This window comes from Dendrobates tinctorius, unplaced genomic scaffold, assembly GCF_039654945.1.
Source record: "Dendrobates tinctorius isolate UK_male_01 unplaced genomic scaffold, ASM3965494v1 ptg000178l, whole genome shotgun sequence".
NCBI lineage: Eukaryota > Metazoa > Chordata > Amphibia > Anura > Dendrobatidae > Dendrobates > Dendrobates tinctorius.
In genome coordinates, this window is record NW_027361845.1 from 1,219,486 (window position 1) to 1,234,957 (window position 15,472).

Below are 15,472 nucleotides of genomic sequence, written 5' to 3' on the forward strand. Positions count from 1 at the left end.
TCTAAATTTTTAATTGGAAATCCCTGAATCTGAAAGTGAAGACCTTAATTCATCCTTGTTTATATCTTTTCCAAACTGTGATTATAAGTAGCAAATTTCAAGATGGTGTCCATATATTTTATCATGCACTTTTCATGTGAAGTATGGGAGCAACAACACTTTTCAACCGACCTCGTGGCGCAACGGTAGCGCGTCTGACTCCAGATCAGAAGGTTGCGTGTTCAAATCATGTCAGGGTCAATCAGCTCTTTATGTCTTTTCATATCTTGATTGATGTTTGGGTTATTATTGAAAACAGTAACTGCGTAGTCCAACTGACAAAAGTTAACTCGACTTTGTTGCTACCAGGCTGCAGTGTTTAAGAAACTGCATTTTTTAGTTCTACAGATTATAATCGTTTCAAGAGGACTTTGATAAGAATTGTTATTGGGAATTGAGTTCCAAACATTAATAAATGTAATTAATGCCATAAGCACCTATTAATTTATTTTTACCATTGCCATCTTTGAATTTGTAAGAAAAGAGGGTTTATTACCAGATTCTTAATTTTTGACTGGAAATCACTGAATCTGATTGTGAAGATCTTAATTCAACTGTAGTGCTTCTGAATCCATATCAGAAAGTTGTGTATTCAAATCACGTCATGGTCAAGCAGCTCTTTCATATTTTTATAGCTTGATCGATGTTTGGGTTAAGATTGAAAACAGAAACTGGGTAATCCAACTGAAAATAGATTAACACAACGTTGTTGACACAGGTCAGAACAGTTTTTAAAAAAGTGTTTTTTTAATTCTATAGATTAAAATCTTATCAACAATACTTTGATGAGAAATATTATTGGGAATTGAGTTAAAAACATTAATAAATGTAATAAATGCCAGGAACACCTATCGCTTTGTTCATACCATTGTCATCTTTGAATTTGTAAGAAAATCAGGCTTATTACTAGAATCTAAACTTTAAACTGGAAATCCCTGAATCGGAACGTGAAGATCCTAATTCATCCTTGTTATTACTTTTCTAAACTGTGATTTAAAGTAGCAAATTTCAAGATGGTGTCTGTATATTTCCTCATGCACTTTACAAGTGAATTATGGGAGCAAGCAAGTTTTACAGCTGTCCTCATACACTGACGGTAGTGCGCCTTACTCCTGGTCAGAATGATGCATGTTTAAATTATGTCATGTTCAAGTATCTCTTTCATCTTTTTAAAAGTTGATCGATGTTTGGGTTAAGATTGAAAACAGAAACTGCGTATTCTAACTGACAATAGATTATCATGATCTTGTTGCCACCTGTCAGGAAAGTGTTTGAAAAATTGCTTTTTTAATTCTACTAAATAAAATCTTTTCAACAATCCTTTGATGAGATATATCATTGGGAACTGAGTTCAAAACAGAAAATTTGTGGCAAGTCAGAAACACCTATTAATTTGTTCATACCATTGTCATCTTTGAATTTGTAAGAAAAAAGGGTTTATTACTATATTCTAAATTTTTAATTAGAAATCCCTGAATCTGAAAGTGAAGATCTTAATTCATCCTTGTTTATATCTTTAACAAACTGTGATTATAAGTAGCAAATTTCAAGATGGTGTCCATATATTTTATCATGCACTTTTCATGTGAAGTATGGGAGCAACACCACTTTTCACATGACCTCGTGGCGCAACGGTAGCGCGTCTGATTCCAGATCAGAAGGTTGCGTGTTCAAATCACATCGGGGTCAATCAGCTCTTTATGTCTTTTCATATCTTGATTGATGTTTGGGTTATTATTGAAAACAGTAACTGCGTAGTCCAACTGAAAGAAGTTAACTCGACTTTGTTGCTACCAGGCTGCAGTGTTTAAGATACTACATTTTTTAGTTCTACAGATTATAATCGTTTCAAGAGGACTTTGATAAGAATTGTTATTGGGAATTGAGTTCCAAACATTAATAAATGTAATTAATGCCATAAGCAACTATTAATTTATTTTTACCATTGCCAACTTTGAATTTGTAAGAAAAGAGGGTTTATTACCAGATTCTTAATTTTTGACTGGAAATCACTGAATCTGATTGTGAAGATCTTAATTCAACTATAGTGCTTCTGAATCCATATCAGAAAGTTGTGTATTCAAATCACGTCATGGTCAAGCAGCTCTTTCATATTTTTATAGCTTGATCGATGTTTGGGTTAAGATTGAAAACAGAAACTGGGTAATCCAACTGAAAATAGATTAACACAACGTTGTTGACACAGGTCAGAACAGTTTTTAATAAAGTGTTTTTTTAATTCTATAGATTAAAATCTTATCAATAATACTTTGATGAGAAATATTATTGGGAATTGAGTTAAAAACATTAATAAATGTAATAAATGCCAGGAACACCTATCGCTTTGTTCATACCATTGTCATCTTTGAATTTGTAAGAAAATCAGGCTTATTACTAGAATCTAAACTTTAAACTGGAAATCCCTGAATCGGAACGTGAAGATCCTAATTCATCCTTGTTACTACTTTTCTAAACTGTGATTTAAAGTAGCAAATTTCAAGATGGTGTCTGTATATTTCCTCATGCACTTTACAAGTGAATTATGGGAGCAAGCAAGTTTTACAGCAGTCCTCATACACTGACAGTAGTGCGCCTTACTCCTGGTCAGAATGATGCATGTTTAAATTATGTCATGTTCAAGTATCTCTTTCATCTTTTTAAAAGTTGATCGATGTTTGGGTTAAGATTGAAAACAGAAACTGCGTATTCTAACTGACAATAGATTATCATGATCTTGTTGCCACATGTCAGGAAAGTGTTTGAAAAATTGCTTTTTTAATTCTACTGATTAAAATCTTTTCAACAATCCTTTGATGAGATATATCATTGGGAACTGAGTTCAAAACAGGAAATTTGTGGCAAGTCAGATACACCTATTAATTTGTTTATACCATTGTCATCTTTGAATTTATAAGAAAAAAGGGTTTATTACTATATTCTAAATTTTTAATTGGAAATCCCTGAATCTGAAAGTGAAGACCTTAATTCATCCTTGTTTATATCTTTTCCAAACTGTGAATATAAGTAGCAAATTTCAAGATGGTGTCCATATATTTTATCATGCACTTTTCATGTGAAGTATGGGAGCAACAACACTTTTCAACTGACCTCGTGGCGCAATGGTAGCGTGTCTGACTCCAGATCAGAAGGTTGCGTGTTCAAATCACGTCGGGGTCAATCAGCTCTTTATGTCTTTTCATATCTTGATTGATGTTTGGGTTATTATTGAAAACAGTAACTGCGTAGTCCAACTGACAAAAGTTAACTCGACTTTGTTGCTACCAGGCTGCAGTGTTTAAGAAACTGCATTTTTTAGTTCTACAGATTATAATCGTTTCAAGAGGACTTTGATAAGAATTGTTATTGGGAATTGAGTTCCAAACATTAATAAATGTAATTAATGCCATAAGCACCTATTAATTTATTTTTACCATTGCCATCTTTGAATTTGTAAGAAAAGAGGGTTTATTACCAGATTCTTAATTTTTGACTGGAAATCACTGAATCTGATTGTGAAGATCTTAATTCAACTGTAGTGCTTCTGAATCCATATCAGAAAGTTGTGTATTCAAATCACGTCATGGTCAAGCAGCTCTTTCATATTTTTATAGCTTGATCGATGTTTGGGTTAAGATTGAAAACAGAAACTGGGTAATCCAACTGAAAATAGATTAACACAACGTTGTTGACACAGGTCAGAACAGTTTTTAAAAAAGTGTTTTTTTAATTCTATAGATTAAAATCTTATCAACAATACTTTGATGAGAAATATTATTGGGAATTGAGTTAAAAACATTAATAAATGTAATAAATGCCAGGAACACCTATCGCTTTGTTCATACCATTGTCATCTTTGAATTTGTAAGAAAATCAGGCTTATTACTAGAATCTAAACTTTAAACTGGAAATCCCTGAATCGGAACGTGAAGATCCTAATTCATCCTTGTTATTACTTTTCTAAACTGTGATTTAAAGTAGCAAATTTCAAGATGGTGTCTGTATATTTCCTCATGCACTTTACAAGTGAATTATGGGAGCAAGCAAGTTTTACAGCTGTCCTCATGCACTGACGGTAGTGCGCCTTACTCCTGGTCAGAATGATGCATGTTTAAATTATGTCATGTTCAAGTATCTCTTTCATCTTTTTAAAAGTTGATCGATGTTTGGGTTAAGATTGAAAACAGAAACTGCGTATTCTAACTGACAATAGATTATCATGATCTTGTTGCCACCTGTCAGGAAAGTGTTTGAAAAATTGCTTTTTTAATTCTACTAAATAAAATCTTTTCAACAATCCTTTGATGAGATATATCATTGGGAACTGAGTTCAAAACAGAAAATTTGTGGCAAGTCAGAAACACCTATTAACTTGTTCATACCATTGTCATCTTTGAATGTGTAAGAAAAAAGGGTTTATTACTATATTCTAAATTTTTAATTAGAAATCCCTGAATCTGAAAGTGAAGATCTTAATTCATCCTTGTTTATATCTTTTCCAAACTGTGATTATAAGTAGCAAATTTCAAGATGGTGTCCATATATTTTATCATGCACTTTTCATGTGAAGTATGGGAGCAACACCACTTTTCAAATGACCTCGTGGCGCAACGGTAGCGCGTCTGATTCCAGATCAGAAGGTTGCGTGTTCAAATCACATCGGGGTCAATCAGCTCTTTATGTCTTTTCATATCTTGATTGATGTTTGGGTTATTATTGAAAACAGTAACTGCGTAGTCCAACTGAAAGAAGTTAACTCGACTTTGTTGCTACCAGGCTGCAGTGTTTAAGATACTGCATTTTTTAGTTCTACAGATTATAATCGTTTCAAGAGGACTTTGATAAGAATTGTTATTGGGAATTGAGTTCCAAACATTAATAAATGTAATTAATGCCATAAGCAACTATTAATTTATTTTTACCATTGCCAACTTTGAATTTGTAAGAAAAGAGGGTTTATTACCAGATTCTTAATTTTTGACTGGAAATCACTGAATCTGATTGTGAAGATCTTAATTCAACTATAGTGCTTCTGAATCCATATCAGAAAGTTGTGTATTCAAATCACGTCATGGTCAAGCAGCTCTTTCATATTTTTATAGCTTGATCGATGTTTGGGTTAAGATTGAAAACAGAAACTGGGTAATCCAACTGAAAATAGATTAACACAACGTTGTTGACACAGGTCAGAACAGTTTTTAATAAAGTGTTTTTTTAATTCTATAGATTAAAATCTTATCAATAATACTTTGATGAGAAATATTATTGGGAATTGAGTTAAAAACATTAATAAATGTAATAAATGCCAGGAACACCTATCGCTTTGTTCATACCATTGTCATCTTTGAATTTGTAAGAAAATCAGGCTTATTACTAGAATCTAAACTTTAAACTGGAAATCCCTGAATCGGAACGTGAAGATCCTAATTCATACTTGTTATTACTTTTCTAAACTGTGATTTAAAGTAGCAAATTTCAAGATGGTGTCTGTATATTTCCTCATGCACTTTACAAGTGAATTATGGGAGCAAGCAAGTTTTACAGCAGTCCTCATACACTGACGGTAGTGCGCCTTACTCCTGGTCAGAATGATGCATGTTTAAATTATGTCATGTTCAAGTATCTCTTTCATCTTTTTAAAAGTTGATCGATGTTTGGGTTAAGATTGAAAACAGAAACTGCGTATTCTAACTGACAATAGATTATCATGATCTTGTTGCCACATGTCAGGAAAGTGTTTGAAAAATTGCTTTTTTAATTCTACTGATTAAAATCTTTTCAACAATCCTTTGATGAGATATATCATTGGGAACTGAGTTCAAAACAGGAAATTTGTGGCAAGTCAGATACACCTATTAATTTGTTTATACCATTGTCATCTTTGAATTTATAAGAAAAAAGGGTTTATTACTATATTCTAAATTTTTAATTGGAAATCCCTGAATCTGAAAGTGAAGACCTTAATTCATCCTTGTTTATATCTTTTCCAAACTGTGAATATAAGTAGCAAATTTCAAGATGGTGTCCATATATTTTATCATGCACTTTTCATGTGAAGTATGGGAGCAACAACACTTTTCAACTGACCTCGTGGCGCAATGGTAGCGTGTCTGACTCCAGATCAGAAGGTTGCGTGTTCAAATCACGTCGGGGTCAATCAGCTCTTTATGTCTTTTCATATCTTGATTGATGTTTGGGTTATTATTGAAAACAGTAACTGCGTAGTCCAACTGACAAAAGTTAACTCGACTTTGTTGCTACCAGGCTGCAGTGTTTAAGAAACTGCATTTTTTAGTTCTACAGATTATAATCGTTTCAAGAGGACTTTGATAAGAATTGTTATTGGGAATTGAGTTCCAAACATTAATAAATGTAATTAATGCCATAAGCACCTATTAATTTATTTTTACCATTGCCATCTTTGAATTTGTAAGAAAAGAGGGTTTATTACCAGATTCTTAATTTTTGACTGGAAATCACTGAATCTGATTGTGAAGATCTTAATTCAACTGTAGTGCTTCTGAATCCATATCAGAAAGTTGTGTATTCAAATCACGTCATGGTCAAGCAGCTCTTTCATATTTTTATAGCTTGATCGATGTTTGGGTTAAGATTGAAAACAGAAACTGGGTAATCCAACTGAAAATAGATTAACACAACGTTGTTGACACAGGTCAGAACAGTTTTTAAAAAAGTGTTTTTTTAATTCTATAGATTAAAATCTTATCAACAATACTTTGATGAGAAATATTATTGGGAATTGAGTTAAAAACATTAATAAATGTAATAAATGCCAGGAACACCTATCGCTTTGTTCATACCATTGTCATCTTTGAATTTGTAAGAAAATCAGGCTTATTACTAGAATATAAACTTTAAACTGGAAATCCCTGAATTGGAACGTGAAGATCCCAATTCATCCTTGTTATTACTTTTCTAAACTGTGATTTAAAGTAGCAAATTTCAAGATTGTGTCTGTATATTTCCTCATGCACTTTACAAGTGAATTATGGGAGCAAGCAAGTTTTACATCTGTCCTCATACACTGACGGTAGTGCGCCTTACTCCTGGTCAGAATGATGCATGTTTAAATTATGTCACATTCAAGTATCTCTTTCATCTTTTTAAAAGTTGATCGATGTTTGGGTTAAGATTGAAAACAGAAACTGCGTATTCTAACTGACAATAGATTATCATGATCTTTTTGCCACCTGTCAGGAAAGTGTTTGAAAAATTGCATTTTTAATTCTACTGAATAAAATCTTTTCAACAATCTTTGATGAGATATATCATTGGGAACTGAGTTCAAAACAGAAAATTTGTGGCAAGTCAGAAACACCTATTAATTTGTTCATACCATTGTCATCTTTGAATTTGTAAGAAAAAAGGGTTTATTACTATATTCTAAATTTTTAATTGGAAATCCCTGAATCTGAAAGTGAAGACCTTAATTCATCCTTGTTTATATCTTTTCCAAACTCTGATTATAAGTAGCAAATTTCAAGATGGTGTCCATATATTTTATCATGCACTTTTCATGTGAAGTATGGGAGCAACACCACTTTTCAAATGACCTCGTGGCGCAACGGTAGCGCGTCTGATTCCAGATCAGAAGGTTGCGTGTTCAAATCACATCGGGGTCAATCAGCTCTTTATGTCTTTTCATATCTTGATTGATGTTTGGGTTATTATTGAAAACAGTAACTGCGTAGTCCAACTGACAAAAGTTAACTCGACTTTGTTGCTACCAGGCTGCAGTGTTTAAGAAACTGCATTTTTTAGTTCTACAGATTATAATCGTTTCAAGAGGACTTTGATAAGAATTGTTATTGGGAATTGAGTTCCAAACATTAATAAATGTAATTAATGCCATAAGCACCTATTAATTTATTTTTACCATTGCCATCTTTGAATTTGTAAGAAAAGAGGGTTTCTTACCAGATTCTTAATTTTTGACTGGAAATCACTGAATCTGATTGTGAAGATCTTAATTCAACTGTAGTGCTTCTGAATCCATATCAGAAAGTTGTGTATTCAAATCACGTCATGGTCAAGCAGCTCTTTCATATTTTTGTAGCTTGATCGATGTTTGGGTTAAGATTGAAAACAGAAACTGGGTAATCCAACTGAAAATAGATTAACACAACGTTGTTGACACAGGTCAGAACAGTTTTTAAAAAAGTGTTTTTTTAATTCTATAGATTAAAATCTTATCAACAATACTTTGATGAGAAATATTATTGGGAATTGAGTTAAAAACATTAATAAATGTAATAAATGCCAGGAACACCTATCGCTTTGTTCATACCATTGTCATCTTTGAATTTGTAAGAAAATCAGGCTTATTACTAGAATCTAAACTTTAAACTGGAAATCCCTGAATCGGAACGTGAAGATCCTAATTCGTCCTTGTTATTACTTTTCTAAACTGTGATTTAAAGTAGCAAATTTCAAGATGGTGTCTGTATATTTCCTCATGCACTTTACAAGTGAATTATGGGAGCAAGCAAGTTTTACAGCTGTCCTCATGCACTGACGGTAGTGCGCCTTACTCCTGGTCAGAATGATGCATGTTTAAATTATGTCATGTTCAAGTATCTCTTTCATCTTTTTAAAAGTTGATCGATGTTTGGGTTAAGATTGAAAACAGAAACTGCGTATTCTAACTGACAATAGATTATCATGATCTTGTTGCCACCTGTCAGGAAAGTGTTTGAAAAATTGCTTTTTTAATTCTACTAAATAAAATCTTTTCAACAATCCTTTGATGAGATATATCATTGGGAACTGAGTTCAAAACAGAAAATTTGTGGCAAGTCAGAAACACCTATTAATTTGTTCATACCATTGTCATCTTTGAATTTGTAAGAAAAAAGGGTTTATTACTATATTCTAAATTTTTAATTAGAAATCCCTGAATCTGAAAGTGAAGATCTTAATTCATCCTTGTTTATATCTTTTCCAAACTGTGATTATAAGTAGCAAATTTCAAGATGGTGTCCATATATTTTATCATGCACTTTTCATGTGAAGTATGGGAGCAACACCACTTTTCAAATGACCTCGTGGCGCAACGGTAGCGCGTCTGATTCCAGATCAGAATGTTGCGTGTTCAAATCACGTCGGGGTCAATCAGCTCTTTATGTCTTTTCATATCTTGATTGATGTTTGGGTTATTATTGAAAACAGTAACTGCGTAGTCCAACTGAAAGAAGTTAACTCGACTTTGTTGCTACCAGGCTGCAGTGTTTAAGATACTGCATTTTTTAGTTCTACAGATTATAATCGTTTCAAGAGGACTTTGATAAGAATTGTTATTGGGAATTGAGTTCCAAACATTAATAAATGTAATTAATGCCATAAGCAACTATTAATTTATTTTTACCATTGCCATCTTTGAATTTGTAAGAAAAGAGGGTTTATTACCAGATTCTTAATTTTTGACTGGAAATCACTGAATCTGATTGTGAAGATCTTAATTCAACTATAGTGCTTCTGAATCCATATCAGAAAGTTGTGTATTCAAATCACGTCATGGTCAAGCAGCTCTTTCATATTTTTATAGCTTGATCGATGTTTGGGTTAAGATTGAAAACAGAAACTGGGTAATCCAACTGAAAATAGATTAACACAACGTTGTTGACACAGGTCAGAACAGTTTTTAATAAAGTGTTTTTTTAATTCTATAGATTAAAATCTTATCAATAATACTTTGATGAGAAATATTATTGGGAATTGAGTTAAAAACATTAATAAATGTAATAAATGCCAGGAACACCTATCGCTTTGTTCATACCATTGTCATCTTTGAATTTGTAAGAAAATCAGGCTTATTACTAGAATCTAAACTTTAAACTGGAAATCCCTGAATCGGAACGTGAAGATCCTAATTCATCCTTGTTATTACTTTTCTAAACTGTGATTTAAAGTAGCAAATTTCAAGATGGTGTCTGTATATTTCCTCATGCACTTTACAAGTGAATTATGGGAGCAAGCAAGTTTTACAGCAGTCCTCATACACTGACGGTAGTGCGCCTTACTCCTGGTCAGAATGATGCATGTTTAAATTATGTCATGTTCAAGTATCTCTTTCATCTTTTTAAAAGTTGATCGATGTTTGGGTTAAGATTGAAAACAGAAACTGCGTATTCTAACTGACAATAGATTATCATGATCTTGTTGCCACATGTCAGGAAAGTGTTTGAAAAATTGCTTTTTTAATTCTACTGATTAAAATCTTTTCAACAATCCTTTGATGAGATATATCATTGGGAACTGAGTTCAAAACAGGAAATTTGTGGCAAGTCAGATACACCTATTAATTTGTTTATACCATTGTCATCTTTGAATTTATAAGAAAAAAGGGTTTATTACTATATTCTAAATTTTTAATTGGAAATCCCTGAATCTGAAAGTGAAGACCTTAATTCATCCTTGTTTATATCTTTTCCAAACTGTGAATATAAGTAGCAAATTTCAAGATGGTGTCCATATATTTTATCATGCACTTTTCATGTGAAGTATGGGAGCAACAACACTTTTCAACTGACCTCGTGGCGCAATGGTAGCGTGTCTGACTCCAGATCAGAAGGTTGCGTGTTCAAATCACGTCGTGGTCAATCAGCTCTTTATGTCTTTTCATATCTTGATTGATGTTTGGGTTATTATTGAAAACAGTAACTGCGTAGTCCAACTGACAAAAGTTAACTCGACTTTGTTGCTACCAGGCTGCAGTGTTTAAGAAACTGCATTTTTTAGTTCTACAGATTATAATCGTTTCAAGAGGACTTTGATAAGAATTGTTATTGGGAATTGAGTTCCAAACATTAATAAATGTAATTAATGCCATAAGCACCTATTAATTTATTTTTACCATTGCCATCTTTGAATTTGTAAGAAAAGAGGGTTTATTACCAGATTCTTAATTTTTGACTGGAAATCACTGAATCTGATTGTGAAGATCTTAATTCAACTGAAGTGCTTCTGAATCCATATCAGAAAGTTGTGTATTCAAATCACGTCATGGTCAAGCAGCTCTTTCATATTTTTATTGCTTGATCGATGTTTGGGTTAAGATTGAAAACAGAAACTGGGTAATCCAACTGAAAATAGATTAACACAATGTAGTTGACACAGGTCAGAACAGTTTTTAAAAAAGTATTTTTTTAATTCTATAGATTAAAATCTTATCAACAATACTTTGATGAGAAATATTATTGGGAATTGAGTTAAAAACATTAATAAATGTAATAAATGCCAGGAACACCTATCGCTTTGTTCATACCATTGTCATCTTTGAATTTGTAAGAAAATCAGGCTTATTACTAGAATCTAAACTTTAAACTGGAAATCCCTGAATTGGAACGTGAAGATCCCAATTCATCCTTGTTATTACTTTTCTAAACTGTGATTTAATGTAGCAAATTTCAAGATTGTGTCTGTATATTTCCTCATGCACTTTACAAGTGAATTATGGGAGCAAGCAAGTTTTACATCTGTCCTCATACACTGACGGTAGTGCGCCTTACTCCTGGTCAGAATGATGCATGTTTAAATTATGTCACATTCAAGTATCTCTTTCATCTTTTTAAAAGTTGATCGATGTTTGGGTTAAGATTGAAAACAGAAACTGCGTATTCTAACTGACAATAGATTATCATGATCTTTTTGCCACCTGTCAGGAAAGTGTTTGAAAAATTGCATTTTTAATTCTACTGAATAAAATCTTTTCAACAATCTTTGATGAGATATATCATTGGGAACTGAGTTCAAAACAGAAAATTTGTGGCAAGTCAGAAACACCTATTAATTTGTTCATACCATTGTCATCTTTGAATTTGTAAGAAAAAAGGGTTTATTACTATATTCTAAATTTTTAATTGGAAATCCCTGAATCTGAAAGTGAAGACCTTAATTCATCCTTGTTTATATCTTTTCCAAACTGTGATTATAAGTAGCAAATTTCAAGATGGTGTCCATATATTTTATCATGCACTTTTCATGTGAAGTATGGGAGCAACAACACTTTTCAAATGACCTCGTGGTGCAACAGTAGCGCGTCTGACTCCAGATCAGAAGGTTGCGTGTTCAAATCACGTCGGGGTCATTCAGCTCTTTATGTCTTTTCATATCTTGATTTATGTTTGGGTTATTATTGAAAACAGTAACTGCGTAGTCCAACTGACAAAAGTTAACTCGACTTTGTTGCTACCAGGCTGCAGTGTTTAAGAAACTGCATTTTTTAGTTCTACAGATTATAATCGTTTCAAGAGGACTTTGATAAGAATTGTTATTGGGAATTGAGTTCCAAACATTAATAAATGTGATTAATGCCATAAGCACCTATTAACTTATTTTTACCATTGCCATCTTTGAATTTGTAAGAAAAGAGGGTTTATTACCAGATTCTTAATTTTTGACTGGAAATCACTGAATCTGATTGTGAAGATCTTAATTCAACTGTAGTGCTTCTGAATCCATATCAGAAAGTTGTGTATTCAAATCACGTCATGGTCAAGCAGCTCTTTCATATTTTTATAGCTTGATCGATGTTTGGGTTAAGATTGAAAACAGAAACTGGGTAATCCAACTGAAAATAGATTAACACAACGTTGTTGACACAGGTCAGAACAGTTTTTAAAAAAGTGTTTTTTTAATTCTATAGATTAAAATCTTATCAACAATACTTTGATGAGAAATATTATTGGGAATTGAGTTAAAAACATTAATAAATGTAATAAATGCCAGGAACACCTATCGCTTTGTTCATACCATTGTCATCTTCGTATTTGTAAGAAAATCAGGCTTATTACTAGAATCTAAACTTTAAACTGGAAAATCCTGAATCGGAACGTGAAAATCCTAATTCATCCTTGTTATTACTTTTCTAAACTGTGATTTAAAGTAGCAAATTTCAAGATGGTGTCTGTATATTTCCTCATGCACTTTACAAGTGAATTATGGGAGCAAGCAAGTTTTACAGCTGTCCTCATACACTGACGGTAGTGTGCCTTACTCCTGGTCAGAATGATGCATGTTTAAATTATGTCACGTTCAAGTATCTCTTTCATCTTTTTAAAAGTTGATCGATGTTTGGGTTAAGATTGAAAACAGAAACTGCGTATTCTAACTGACAATAGATTATCATGATCTTGTTGCCATCTGTCAGGAAAGTGTTTGAAAAATTGCTTTTTTAATTCTACTGAATAAAATCTTTTCAACAATCTTTGATGAGATATATCATTGGGAACTGAGTTCAAAACAGAAAATTTGTGGCAAGTCAGAAACACCTATTAATTTGTTCATACCATTGTCATCTTTGAATTTGTAAGAAAAAAGGGTTTATTACTATATTCTAAATTTTTAATTGGAAATCCCTGAATCTGAAAGTGAAGACCTTAATTCATCCTTGTTTATATCTTTTCCAAACTGTGATTATAAGTAGCAAATTTCAAGATGGTGTCCATATATTTTATCATGCACTTTTCATGTGAAGTATGGAAGCAACAACACTTTTCAACTGACCACGTGGCGCAACGGTAGCGCGTCTGACTCCAGATCAGAAGGTTGCGTGTTCAAATCACGTCGGGGTCAATCAGCTCTTTATGTCTTTTCATATCTTGATTGATGTTTGGGTTATTATTGAAAACAGTAACTGCGTAGTCCAACTTGACAAAAGTTCACTCGACTTTGTTGCTACCAGACTGCAGTGTTTAAGAAACTGCATTTTTTAGTTCTACAGATTATAATCGTTTCAAGAGGACTTTGATAAGAATTGTTATTGGTAATTGAGTTCCAAACATTAATAAATGTAATTAATGCCATAAGCACCTATTAATTTATTTTTACCATTGCCATCTTTGAATTTGTAAGAAAAGAGGGTTTATTACCAGATTCTTAATTTTTGACTGGAAATCACTGAATCTGATTGTGAAGATCTTAATTCAACTGTAGTGCTTCTGAATCCATATCAGAAAGTTGTGTATTCAAATCACGTCATGGTCAAGCAGCTCTTTCATATTTTTATAGCTTGATCGATGTTTGGGTTAAGATTGAAAACAGAAACTGGGTAATCCAACTGAAAATAGATTAACACAACGTTGTTGACACAGGTCAGAACAGTTTTTAAAAAAGTGTTTTTTTAATTCTATAGATTAAAATCTTATCAACAATACTTTGATGAGAAATATTATTGGGAATTGAGTTAAAAACATTAATAAATGTAATAAATGCCAGGAACACCTATCACTTTGTTCATACCATTGTCATCTTTGAATTTGTAAGAAAATCAGGCTTATTACTAGAATCTAAACTTTAAACTGGAAATCCCTGAATCGGAACGTGAAGATCCTAATTCATCCTTGTTATTACTTTTCTAAACTGTGATTTAAAGTAGCAAATTTCAAGATGGTGTCTGTATATTTCCTCATGCACTTTACAAGTGAATTATGGGAGCAAGCAAGTTTTACAGCAGTCCTCATACACTGACGGTAGTGCGCCTTTCTCCTGGTCAGAATGATGCATGTTTAAATTATGTCATGTCCAAGTATCTCTTTCATCTTTTTAAAAGTTGATCGATGTTTGGGTTAAGATTGAAAACAGAAACTGCGTATTCTAACTGACAATAGATTATCATGATCTTGTTGCCACATGTCAGGAAAGTGTTTGAAAAATTGCTTTTTAATTCTACTGAATAAAATCTTTTCAACAATCCTTTGATGAGATATATCATTGGGAACTGAGTTCAAAACAGGAAATTTGTGGCAAGTCAGAAACACCTATTAATTTGTTCATACCATTGTCATCTTTGAATTTGTAAGAAAAAAGGGTTTATTACTATATTCTAAATTTTTAATTGGAAATCCCTGAATCTGAAAGTGAAGACCTTAATTCATCCTTGTTTATATCTTTTCCAAACTGTGATTATAAGTAGCAAATTTCAAGATGGTGTCCATATATTTTATCATGCACTTTTCATGTGAAGTATGGGAGCAACAACACTTTTCAACTGACCTCGTGGCACAAAGGTAGTGCGTCTGACTCCAGATCAGAAGGTTGCGTGTTCAAATCACGTCGGGGTCAATCAGCTCATTATGTCTTTTCATATCTTGATTGATGTTTGGGTTATTATTGAAAACAGTAACTGCGTAGTCCAACTGACAAAAGTTAACTCGACTTTGTTGCTACCAGGCTGCAGTGTTTAAGAAACTGCATTTTTTAGTTCTACAGATTATAATCTTTTCAAGAGGACTTTGATAAGAATTGTTATTGGGAATTGAGTTCCAAACATTAATAAATGTAATTAATGCCATAAGCACCTATAAATTTATTTTTACCATTGCCATCTTTGAATTTGTAAGAAAAGAGGGTTTATTACCAGATTCTTAATTTTTGACTGGAAATCACTGAATCTGATTGTGAAGATCTTAATTCAACT

The 15,472-nt window shown here is 32.6% G+C and overlaps 11 non-coding genes across 11 annotated transcripts; all 11 read left to right on the forward strand.

Annotated features, from left to right (window-relative positions):
• Positions 1-168: 168 nt before the first annotated feature.
• On the forward strand, positions 169-240 carry TRNAW-CCA (transfer RNA tryptophan (anticodon CCA)). Its single transcript has one exon. It is a non-coding gene; the product is annotated as a tRNA-Trp (tRNA).
• Positions 241-1,656: 1,416 nt separating this feature from the next.
• Positions 1,657-1,728, forward strand: TRNAW-CCA (transfer RNA tryptophan (anticodon CCA)). The gene has a single exon. It is a non-coding gene; the product is annotated as a tRNA-Trp (tRNA).
• A 1,416-nt stretch (positions 1,729-3,144) lies between these two features.
• Positions 3,145-3,216, forward strand: TRNAW-CCA (transfer RNA tryptophan (anticodon CCA)). Its single transcript has one exon. It is a non-coding gene; the product is annotated as a tRNA-Trp (tRNA).
• Positions 3,217-4,632: 1,416 nt separating this feature from the next.
• On the forward strand, positions 4,633-4,704 carry TRNAW-CCA (transfer RNA tryptophan (anticodon CCA)). The gene has a single exon. It is a non-coding gene; the product is annotated as a tRNA-Trp (tRNA).
• A 1,416-nt stretch (positions 4,705-6,120) lies between these two features.
• TRNAW-CCA (transfer RNA tryptophan (anticodon CCA)) lies at positions 6,121-6,192 on the forward strand. The gene has a single exon. It is a non-coding gene; the product is annotated as a tRNA-Trp (tRNA).
• A 1,415-nt stretch (positions 6,193-7,607) lies between these two features.
• On the forward strand, positions 7,608-7,679 carry TRNAW-CCA (transfer RNA tryptophan (anticodon CCA)). The gene has a single exon. It is a non-coding gene; the product is annotated as a tRNA-Trp (tRNA).
• A 1,416-nt stretch (positions 7,680-9,095) lies between these two features.
• TRNAW-CCA (transfer RNA tryptophan (anticodon CCA)) lies at positions 9,096-9,167 on the forward strand. Its single transcript has one exon. It is a non-coding gene; the product is annotated as a tRNA-Trp (tRNA).
• A 1,416-nt stretch (positions 9,168-10,583) lies between these two features.
• On the forward strand, positions 10,584-10,655 carry TRNAW-CCA (transfer RNA tryptophan (anticodon CCA)). Its single transcript has one exon. It is a non-coding gene; the product is annotated as a tRNA-Trp (tRNA).
• Positions 10,656-12,070: 1,415 nt separating this feature from the next.
• On the forward strand, positions 12,071-12,142 carry TRNAW-CCA (transfer RNA tryptophan (anticodon CCA)). The gene has a single exon. It is a non-coding gene; the product is annotated as a tRNA-Trp (tRNA).
• Positions 12,143-13,557: 1,415 nt separating this feature from the next.
• TRNAW-CCA (transfer RNA tryptophan (anticodon CCA)) lies at positions 13,558-13,629 on the forward strand. The gene has a single exon. It is a non-coding gene; the product is annotated as a tRNA-Trp (tRNA).
• A 1,416-nt stretch (positions 13,630-15,045) lies between these two features.
• On the forward strand, positions 15,046-15,117 carry TRNAW-CCA (transfer RNA tryptophan (anticodon CCA)). The gene has a single exon. It is a non-coding gene; the product is annotated as a tRNA-Trp (tRNA).
• The last annotated feature ends 355 nt before the right edge of the window (positions 15,118-15,472 follow it).